This window comes from Mytilus galloprovincialis, chromosome 1, assembly GCF_965363235.1.
Source record: "Mytilus galloprovincialis chromosome 1, xbMytGall1.hap1.1, whole genome shotgun sequence".
NCBI classification, from domain to species: domain Eukaryota; kingdom Metazoa; phylum Mollusca; class Bivalvia; order Mytilida; family Mytilidae; genus Mytilus; species Mytilus galloprovincialis.
In genome coordinates this window covers 76,112,786-76,124,957 of record NC_134838.1, presented here as the reverse complement: position 1 = coordinate 76,124,957, position 12,172 = coordinate 76,112,786, and the positions used below count along the sequence as shown (strand labels likewise).

The 12,172-nt window shown below is 36.8% G+C and overlaps 1 long non-coding RNA gene across 1 annotated transcript; it reads left to right on the top strand.

Moving 5' to 3' along the window:
* The first annotated feature begins 640 nt into the window (after window positions 1-640).
* On the top strand, window positions 641-2,503 carry LOC143084037 (uncharacterized). Its single transcript, XR_012980994.1, has 2 exons — window positions 641-2,219; window positions 2,437-2,503. It is a non-coding gene; the product is annotated as an uncharacterized LOC143084037 (long non-coding RNA).
* Window positions 2,504-12,172: the final 9,669 nt, after the last annotated feature.

Below are 12,172 nucleotides of genomic sequence, written 5' to 3'. Positions count from 1 at the left end.
ATCTGCTGCTGTATTAGCAGTTGAGATTACACAAACCATTGTGGATAATTTAGATTTACATATAGACACCGTGAAATTCTACACAGACAGTAAAGTTGTCTTAGGTTACATCAGTAATGAGACAAGAAGGTTCTTTATCTACGTCGCCAATAGAGTAGAGAAAATAAGGAAATTTAGCTCTCCAAGTCAATGGAATTACGTACCAACTAACCGTAATCCCGCAGATTCGGGAACAAGGTCCGTACCAGCCCACGAAATTCATAGCAGTGAATGGTTATTGGGACCAAGACAACTTCTTTCCTCAGAACAGAAGAATTCTGAGAACATATATCAGCTAATAGATCCAGAGGAAGATGGAGAAATTCGTGCAACTGTTAATGTTGCAAAAACATTTGCCACACTTGAACATAAAGGTATCGGAACTGAAAGATTCAACAGATTCTCAAACTGGACATCACTTGTGCGAGCGATTGCCTTTTTAGAACGTTTCTCTCGTTTACACGGGTCAAAACAGGCAGCACCAGTGACCTCTCTGGAAGGCTATTCGAATGCCGAAAATTTCATCTTAATATCTGCTCAATATGAAGTTTACGGCGATGAAATAGATTGCATTAAACGTCGGGAACAAATCCATAAGCGGAGCCCGATAGCTAATCTCAATCCGTTTGTGGACGAACGAGGACTATTACGAGTAGGAGGCCGTATTGCCAAATCTGACTTAAACCTCCGTGAAAAGAAACCATTGATCGTCCCTGGACGCCATCATATAGCGACATTATTAGTTCGACACTACCACGACACGATAAAACATCAAGGTCGCCATTTTACAGATGGAGCGATTCGTTCCGCAGGATTCTGGATCGTCGGAGCTAAACGCTTGATCTCTTCTATCATTCACAAATGTGTGACATGCCGCAAACTAAGAGGAAAAACTGAGTGTCAAATCATGTCTGATTTGCCAGAGGACCGTCTTGAGCCGTCACCTCCGTTTACCAACGTTGGAATAGACACATTTGGACCCTGGACAATTGTTTCACGTAAAACACGCGGTGGATACGCAAACTCAAAACGTTGGGCAATTCTTTTCACATGCTTAGTGACTAGAGCTGTTCACATCGAACTAATCGAGGAAATGAGCTCTTCAGCCTTCATAAACGCCGTCAGAAGATTCGCCGCTATAAGAGGTCAAGTTAAAATTTTCCGATCCGACCGTGGAACAAACTTTATTGGCGCAATCGACGATTTAAAGATTGACTCAATCAACGTTGAAGATGGACCCTTCAAGAACTTTCTGTACAATTCTGGTACAACTTGGATCTTCAATTCGCCGCATTCGTCCCACATGGGTGGAGCCTGGGAGAGAATGATTGGTATCACCAGGAGAATTCTTGATTCTATGCTTCTAAATGCAGCCGGAAGAAGCCTTACACATGACGTGCTCAACACACTAATGGCAGAAGTTTCAGCAATAGTGAACTCTAGACCTCTGGTACCGGTTTCAACAGATCCAGAGAATCCGTTAATATTAACTCCAGCTATGTTATTGACACAGAAAACCGACTACATATTCACCTCAGATCATCTTGGAGAATTCGATAAACGAGATCTATGTCTTGCCGAATGGAGACGAGTACAGGCTCTTGCCAGTGTTTTCTGGTCCCGTTGGAGGAAAGAGTACCTGCCGTTACTACAACAAAGACGAAAATGGACCGAAGATCGCCGTGATCTCATCGAAGGAGACGTCATTCTTCTAAAAGACAAAAACCTTTGCCGTACCCAATGGCCCGTTGGAATTATAGTGAACTCATTTAAAAGTTCAGACGAACATGTCCGAAAAGCAGAAGTGCGAGTAATCGTTAATGGAAAAGCCACAACCTACACACGCCCTATCGTGGACATGATTCTTCTCATCGAGAATGACTGTGTATAATTAATATTATAGTGATACTTTGGATTTATATAATCAGATATTTTAGTGTGTGACATATTTGAAATAGTGATATCAGTTAGACATCAGACGGGGAGTATTCTGTTCCACATTCTATGTTTATTTCTTGTTTTCATTTTATCCGGAACAAATTGAACTGGACCGATTTCTTAAATCACCGTATTTATCGACCACCTTTAATTTCTGTGACACCGTCCGCATCAATATTTCAACACATGGAAAATGGACGACATTTCTACTTTCTGAGGAAATCGTGACATACCACTGTCAAGTACGTTTGATTCATTCATAAACTGTGATAATTAATCTGTTTAACTCCGATATTTTTGGATAAGTGATTTATAAATACATACGAACTGTAAGTTATTTATTTCCGAGAAATGAACTGTAAATTCTACTTTCGTTTTTGACTCGATTAATACTCTTGTATTTAACTTTCATATTTAATTCATACACATTGTAAAATATTGTATTTTTATTTCTTTCAGTTTACCAATCTACTGACTATTATGTAACCCTTTCTGGTGGAAGTTATAATTACAATTTCAAACAAGTTGTGTTCGTTATATCTTCATCGAGATTGCGATTGCAGTCACCTGGTTAAGCTAGTTGAGTCCGGCTCAGCATATAATCTTTCAATCAGTTTAATTAAGGTCTGGTTCTGGCATGTCAATAACTGCTAGTAGTCTGTTGTTATTTATGTATTATTGTCATTTTGTTTATTTGCTTTTGTTTCGTATTCTGACATCGGACTCGGACTTCTCTTAAACTGAGTTTTACTGTGCGTATTGTTTCGCGTTTGTTTTTTCTACATTGGCTACAGGTATAGGGGAGGGTTGAGATCTCAAAAAACATGTTTAATCCCGCCGCAATTTTGCGCCTGTCCCAAGTTAGGAGCCTCTGACCTTTGTAAGTCTTGTATGATTTATAATTTTAGTTTCTTGTGTATAATTCGGAGCTTAGTATGACGTCCATTATCACTGAACTAGTATACATATTTGTTTAGGGGCCAGCTTACGGACACTTCCGTGTGCGGGAGTTTCTCGCTACATTGAAGATCTATCGGTGGCCTTCGGCTGTTGTCTACTCTATGGTCGGGTTGTTGTCTCCTTGACACATTCCCCATTTCCATACTCAATTTTATAGTATGATTTACATCTTCAATAATCACGAAACAATCAGAAACAAGTTTGGGTCTAAATCTGTATGTCCCACATAATCAAATTGACCGAAGAGAGAGGCGAAAGATACTAAAGGCTTATTCAAACACATAAGTCAATAATAAACTGACAAAACCACGGCAAAAAAAAAGAGAAAGATTAAAAAACAAACAACAGAATGCAAAACACAACAAAGAACATCACAGACTGAACAAAACGAACCTCGCCAAAAAACTGGTGTGACCAAATGACTAATTTATCTCAGCCTTACATTATTTAGCAGACCCTTTATTATACCAAACCAAACAAAGTTCTTTATGGTACAATGTTTTTGATCCATCGGTCTGTCAGTCCTGTTCTCATTATTGCAACTCCTCTGAAACCACATAACAGAGTTTTATAAATCTTTGTAGATAATGAGGAAATTATGAAATTATCAATTCATTGATTTCCTATATACTCCTACAACAGTTTGTCATAAAATCTGTCTAAAGACCACAACAGAGTTTCATGAATTTTTTAGATAGCTAGGACATGCTATGTAAATGTGCATATTGGCAGAAAATCATGATTAAAATTTGTATGCCCCACCTACGATAGTAAATGGGCATTAGTTTTTGTTGAAGGTCAGGTCCAATAAACTTGAAACTTAGTACATATGTTTCCAATAATATGTTTTTTTCTAAGCTTAATGCCAAAGAAGGTTTTTCCCCCTATTTCACGGTCCACTGAACAAAGAAAATGATAGGGCAAGTGGGGAACGGTGTACGATGGACACATTCTTGTTTTTGTCGAGCCTGCGACTTTTGTCGCAGAAAGCTCGACATAGGAATGGTGATCCGGCGGCGGCGGCGACAGCGTTAGTTCACTTCTTAAAAGCTTTATATTTTAGACGGCGAACGACCTGGATGCTCCATACTTTAAATACAGATGCCTTAAGTTTGGAAGTTTCCGTCTGTCACATGTCCATTGTCCTTGAACTCATTTTCATGGTTCAGTGACTACTTGAAAAAAAGTTAAAAGTTTTTGTAATTTCTCTCATATTATGGGTAACTATGTTTAGTATTTCCGTACCTTGGTCAGCATGCCCATCAGACAGTTTTCACTTGACCTCGCCATCATTTCATGGATCAATGAAAAGGGTTAACTTTTTGGTGGTCAAGTCTATATCTCAGATATTATATGAAATATGTCTTGTATATTTGGTGTATGGAAGGATTGTAAGGTGTACATGTCCAACTGACAGGTGTCATCTGATCTTGACCTCATTTCCTTGGTTCAATGGTCAAAGTTAAGCTTTAGAGTTTTGTTTGTTTTTTCTAATACTATATGCAATAGGTCAACTTTATTTGGTGTCTGGAAATATCTTATGATGTCAGCCTCGCAAGTCTCATTTGACCTTGACCTCATTTTCGAGGTTCATTGTTCAGTGTTTAGTTTTTGTGCCAAGTGTCATCTGACCTCGACCTGATTTGTATTGAATGATTGTAAGGTGTAAATGTATTCCTCATTTTGGTCATATGACCTTGATCTCATTTTCTTTGGTCATGTTATTAATAAGTTTATGTGATAATTGTAGTAAAACTTTATATTTAGGTCTATCAACATAAATAAGGCGAGAAATTTCAACGTGTGTACTCTTGTTAGGAATTAGGAACTATGCCTTCTGAACTTAGAATTTCGGCCTAAATATACTTCTGCATATCTTCTGAAATTACACAACAGAATTTCATGCGTGTTTGAACTAAATAATCTGTTGAAATTTTGTTTGCTTAGTGACAATGTCGGGCTGTGAAGTATGTGAGCGTGCTCACAAAGGTTCTTTGATTACACACAGTCAATGCATTGTCTGTGCTTCCCAGATACAGTCTGTATGCATTTTCTTTGTTGTAAATTAAATTAAGTTTATGTATTGTACGTCGTTCTTAGTCTTTATACATTGTTTATATGCTTTGACTATGAGTCTAAGATACTTCTATTGTCGGTATATCTTAGATTTAGTCGGTTAACACTGTCTATGGATCAGAGACACAGTATGTATGCATTGTAAGTTGTTCCAAGTTGAAATAAAAGTCTGTATGTTTTGCCTGTTACTGCAAGATAAAGTGTGTGCACTGCCTGTGGCTCTTATATAGTCTGTATGCATTTTCTGTATGCTTTATGGGTCTAATTTTTAGATACAGTCTGTATACAAACTGTATCTCTGACCCATATACAGTGTCCAAAAAAACTCTGTTTTAAGATCTCTAACCCATATACAGTGTGAAAATGATCTTTGGTTCTAAGATACATTTTGTTTGATTGGCTGAATGCTTAGTATATATTGGTTTCGATATATGGTCTGTATGTATTGTATGGATCTTATATATTTGTATTTTTTTCCATCTGATGAGTAAGCCTTTTTCAACTGATTTTTATAGTTCGTTCTTATGTTGTACTGTTACACCAAAGTCCCAGGTTTTTGGAGGTTTGGGATCCCGCTAACATGTTTAACCCCGCCACATTCTGTATGTGTGTGCCTGTCCCAAGTTAGGAGACTGTAATTCAGTGGTTGTCGTTTGTTTATATGTTACATATTTGTTTTTCGTTCATTTTTTGTATATAAATTAGGTCGTTAGTTTTTTCGTTTAAATTGTTTCACATTGTCATTTCGGGACTTGTTATAGGTGACTATGCGGTATGGGCTGTGCTCATTGTTGAAGGCCGTACGGTGACCTATAGTTGTTAATTTCTGTGCCATTTTGGTCTCTTGTGGAGAGTTGTCAGTAGTGTTTGTGGGACAGAATGAACCCATAAAGGTGGACGTCGGACGCTGACGCTATATTTGGACCTGGGTGTGAACGCCGACGCCATATTTGGGCCTTAACGCGGACGCCATGGTCGACCATGAAATCGGGACGCGAATTTGAGGTTGGACCGTATGATTCGAACATCGAGACACCGACGCCATATTTGGGCTTTAAACTTGGACGCTATACCTTAATGTTGCATCAGACTACCCTTTAAAGTGACGTCATACCCTTAAAAGTGGACGGTATATTCTCGAAAATGGACGAGAATTTGTCTTTGATAAACGCTTACCCAACCCCTAGGTAATAAGTCTGTGATAATTCTGAAAAGAATCTTCTACCTCTTAAATAATTAACTGCTTATACATGTTTATAACAACTGTAAGAATTCTCCAAGATATACTATTTATATTAATCAGAAAAACTGTCACTCAATGCAGTAGGCGGAACTATTCCCGTGTAAAGAGAATTGGATTAAAATGATAAAATATTTGTCTTTATCTTTTTAATTTTTGGATTTCTTATCTTATTAACATGACAATCGTGAAACATTCAGTAGTATTGCTTTCTACGGAAGCCCATTTAGGACCTCCCGAAAATATAAAATTATTTGAATTAGAAATCACGAATTTAAATTGTTATCTCGAATTTTATAATTCGTTTTAACAGATTAAATTTGTGATAATGAATTGGTGAAAATCGTTATAACAGATCTTGTAATTCGTTATTAAGAATTAAATTCCTTATCACAATTTTTTGTAATTTGTGATAACGATAAATTCGTTATAACGATTTTATCGTTATAGCGAATTGTAGAATTTGTTTAAACTGATTAAATTTGTGATAACGAATTTGTGGAATTCGTTACCACAGTTTTTATTGTAATTGGTAATTTCAGATTAAAATTCATTATCACAGATTTTTAGCTCACATGTCACACAGAATAAAGAGAGCTTTCTTCCTCACTCTGCACCCATCGCTGTTTACTACTTTTACAAAAATCTTCTTCATTAAAACCTTTTTGACAAAGTGAAACAAACTTGACCGCAATCAATTTAGTTTTAACGCATTTTACACTATACCTAGAAATTTTTGTCGTGTAAACGGGTGGGTTTATTAGCCAGTGACCCAGTTTACACACCGAAACTCTCCGGGGGAAAATATGTCTAATTCTCATATTTCTTGACCGAAATATTTTTATTTTTTATTTTCTACCAAAGTTTTTTTAAGCGGTGAATATCATTAGTGTGTGTACCTGGATACATTTTACACAGATGCAACGGAAATAGTTTCGCCAACATGGTTTATCGAAATGTAAACCTAAGGATGAAAATCTTAGGTTTTACACTTCGATTAACCATGTTGCCGAAACTAATTCTTTGCTTCTGTGTAAAATATATTAATTGGCGATACACACGAAGGAAATCGCCTGTCTAAGAAGACTTTAAATTAAGAAAAAGGAATACAAATGTTACTGTCACGAATTATGGGTATCAAACACATTTTTTATGCCCCCACCGCTAGGCGTGGGAGAAGTTTAGTCTAGCCCTTGTCCGTCAGTCCAGTCCGTTTGTCGGGTACGTTCCCAGAAATGGTTTCCGTTTGCCTCAACCAAATGTTATAAATTCAACTTATACACTATGCCAATTACTAAAACACACAGATAAAATTTGAAATTGAAGGGCGTCTCTTTTATAGTTCGTGAGTTATGCCCCTTTACAAATGGTCAAAGACGTAGTGTTTATTCTGTAATTTCCGCTCTCTACATTTAGTTTGCCTCAACCAAATGTTATTGAATTAATACACAATGTTTATTAACACAAAACACTGAGTCTGATGATCAAGTTTGAAATTGGGTGACGTCACTTTTACCGTTCTGAACTTGTGCCCATTCAGCGCTAATTTACAAAAACAAAACAAAACCAACAAACAACCAAATTAAGTGTCCAATCAATTTTGCTAATTTTTAAAATAGAAATCGTTAAAACTAAATTGCTCGTGGTCAAGTTTGTTTAACTTTGACCAAAAGGTTTCAGTAAAGAGAAAAAAGCTAACTTAACCCTGTGTGCCAGGTGAGGTAGTTCAAATTTAGGTGAAAATGTTTTTAATCTGGAAACACAAATTACATTAAAAAAGAATGTGATAACAAATTCCACAAATTCGTTATCACGAATTTAATCCGTAATAACCATTTATACAATTCGTTATAACGATTTTAATTCGGTATCACACATTACAAAAAACTGTGATAACGAATTTAATTCGTAATAATTCGTAACGAATTACAAAATCTGATATAACGATTTCCAACAATTCGTTCTCACAAATTTAAGCTGTTATAACGAATTATAAAATTCGTAATAACGATTTAAATTCGTGATTTCGAATTCAAATTATATTTGTGGCAGGTCCTATGGGCGTCCGTAGCTTTCCGACTTATTTGAACCACTTAATTAATATCCTATGGTCCTGTTTAACATGACATCTCAAATAATTAGATTAAGAGATAAAGCACATCTGGTGTTTAAAAATAAGTATCTTTATACACTTTCTTTCAATAACATGTTTACAGGTGTACATTTTTTTATTTGGTTCTAATTAACGGACACCAATTATAAAAATATAGTCTGTGACATTAAATAATTATCTTTATCTTTTAGATAAGCATGACAACCGTAAACATTGAGTAGTATTGCATTCCAACTCATTTCAACCACATATAATTACTATCATATGATTAGGATTTCAACCCAAATGTTTAACTAAAACCACGTCTGGTCATTTAAAATTGTTTCTCATTTAACATAATCTTAACTATATATTTGAAAATTCCACGGTCGTAGTTGGTTTTTATCTTCAAAAATACACGGATAATATATTTAATCAATCAATATTTATATACAAGGAGTTTGGATTGGGTTTACAGAATAGAGAACAATGGACGAAAAAATAAATAAAGAATGATATGGGCGAGAAAAATGAAGAATAAAGAAATATGACCAAAATAAATATAAAGAATAGTGAAATAGGGACTGGTAAAATATATCGAATAGAGAAATATACGGCTGCTTAAATATAAGGAATTAAGAATTATGGGATGTTAAACTATAAAAAAATTATAAAGGAATACAAACAAATACGACTGTTACAGTATATAATTGCAGTAGCATTTTTTGTTTGTTTGTGCACGTGCAAGAATTATGTCCGTGCAGAGAAACAAGAACCGGTTTGAACCGGTATAAATGAGATGATTCTGGCTCTGTAGGTGGCCGGCTCTTAGCATACGGTCCAATCAAACAAGTTTTATGTCTATATAGTCCTTAACATAAAATTATGATGAAGATTACTAAATGCTTAAGGAAGAAAGATGATCAGGAGGATTCATTGATTATACAGAAACACAAAAAATTGTATTGACTATAAAAATTATTTCAATCGTATAGAAGATAAATTAGTCTACTGTACTTATACACAACACATTTTAGCCTATTGCAAGGCAAAATTTATGTTACTATCCAATATACCCTTTATCCCGCGGGGTGGCCTCTTTTACAAGACCTATACCTATTGTATTTATGGTTAACGTGTTCTAAACATTCATGAATTATTTGCCACTGGACGTTAAACAATCAATTACTATTTCCGTTTATTTCCTTAAATACGGCTTTGAGTATAACAAAGCTGTAAGAGAGATACTAAAGGTTTCACTGGAAGTAACACTATGGACGAGTTTTGTTTATTTATTAATAGGGAAAACTCGCTTTCATCCATCGTTTGAAAATAACGTACGTGGCAATTTCAAAGTGCGCCTTGCAAAACGCTATACGTTGGATGGATCGTGGGAATGTGCATTGAAGGTGTCGTTCATACCGGAATTAGAAGCCTAAACGAGACGTATGTACTTCTGTTCCGATTTCGTGCACCAGTCGTACGTTAGGGAAAATCTCTCCATATTCTCCAGTCGATACGATTAAATGAAGATATCACGGACGTGACGTTTGGTAAACCAGTCTATTTCACGGTAACCAGGAATGAATTGTATCACATCGAATTTGTTTTGAGATACGATCATCTTCAAATATGTCGTCTAAAAGATGACCATGTATTTCTCTTGCTATATTTTCGAAGGAAGTGAAAGTAAATCTATAAGAGGAAACTACTCACTGTCATTTAGGAAATTACGAGTATGTTTAATTGCAATATTTGCTGTAAAGTGTATGTGTGGCCGCACGATCTTCAAAGACATATACGAAGTAAGCATTCTTCCGATGAGCCACTATACCACCCAGGTGTTACCCAGCAGCAGCAAAAGCAGTAACAGCAGCAGCAGAAAAAGAAGCAGCAGCAGCAAAAGCAGCAGCAGAAGGCTTTCGTGTTTAGACACCCTTTCACCATGATTGTGTCCGGTCCAACCTCCTGCGATAAAACTTATTTTATTTTATTTGTTTCAACACATAAAAAAACTGTGAAGTCCTAGTCCAGACAGGATCGTTTGGTTGTATAAAAGGTGGCAACCTCTTTACGAGGAACTACAACGAACATGCAGTGCTTCCACGCGTTGAATTCATTCGTGGAATTCCTTTTGATCTCGAAAGGGACGATTTTTTCGATCCCAACATTCGAAACATGATCCTATTAGATGACCTCATGTCAACATCGGACAAAGACTCCAGAATAAATGATTTGTTTACGGAAGGGTGTCACCATAGGAATTTATCGGTCGTCGTTTTTAATCAGAATTTATACTTTGGCAAAGACCCCACTCAGAGACGAAACTGTCATTATCTCATTCTCTTTAATAACCCCATTGATCGACAGCCCATCGTGACTCTTGGCCGACAGATGTATCCTTCTCGAGGGGACTTCTTTCTCCGGAAATTTGAAGAGGCAAAGAGGACACCTTTCGGGTACTTTCTTGTTGACCTAAAAGCTAGAACCCCAGAAGCCTCCAGATTGCACACAGAGGTCTTGCAGGTCGGTCAAGGAGAGACACCAGACGGACAGAGGGATGACGACCGTCTCTCGAATACTTTTGAAGACGATAGTTCGGTCTCATCAGACGAAGATATTGCCGACGAGACAACACATATTTCGTCAGAGGATGCTGAAACACGGAAAGATCTCATCGCCTGTCAGGATTGCGGAGTACTTAGTGTTTGCTCACCTACGTGGATGAGAAGCCCAACGTCAGCAAGGTTGTGGGAATCAAAACGGCATTGCCCTTAACGATGACCGGGAAAGATGTAGAGGATGCTTTGAGTGGATTGCCCGTGACCGTTTGCTGTGCAGAAGACTTGCATGTCCGAGTAACAGACGCCATATTTGGGCTTAAATCCTGGACGCTATATCTTAATGTTTGACCAGGCTACCCTCCAGGAAGGAATGGGTTTTAATAGCATTTTACATGAATACATACGTGTAACTCATGGCTGATTCACATTCGTTTGTCTTAGGTGGATAAGTTTCCCATTGGCAATATTACCACATATCTTCTGAATTTTCATTGCATCATCTAAACATGTAAAATTCGTATATAGAAAATATATACGTATAGATAATACATATATTATATAAAAAAGTAGATGTTGTATGATTGTCAATGAGACAACAGTAGTGTTTGTGGTACAGAATGACCCCCATTAAGGTGGACGTCGGACGCTGACGCCATATTCGAAAGTTGGCGCAGACGCCGACGCCATATTTGGGCCTTAAAGCGGACGCCATAGTCGACCCTGAAATCAAGACGCAAACATTCCTGACTAGATGTGATGAAAAACGAAAACTAACAGCCCGATTAATGCTGAAACGATAAACGTAAAATTAATATCAAAGACAGCATCCAATAACAATACAGTGCCCCTATATATCGTCTACCAACAGTATTTATCTATACCTACCGTCGGTGGTTAACATGCAATACAGTACTCCTATTTACCGTTTATCAAAAGTATTTGTCTATACCAACCGTCAGTGGTTAACATACAATATATTGCTCCTATATACCGTCTATCAACAGTATTTGTCTATACCTTCTGTCGATAGTTAACATACAGTATAGTGCTCCTATACACCATATATCAACAGTATTTGTACCTACCGTCGGTGGTTAACATACAATACAGTGCTTCATTACACAGTCTATTGACAGTTGTCTATACCTACCGTCGGTGATTAACATGCAATATAGTGCTCCTATATACCGTCTATCAACATAATTTATCTATACCTACCGTCGGTGATTAACATGCAATAAAATGCTCCTATATACCGTCTAT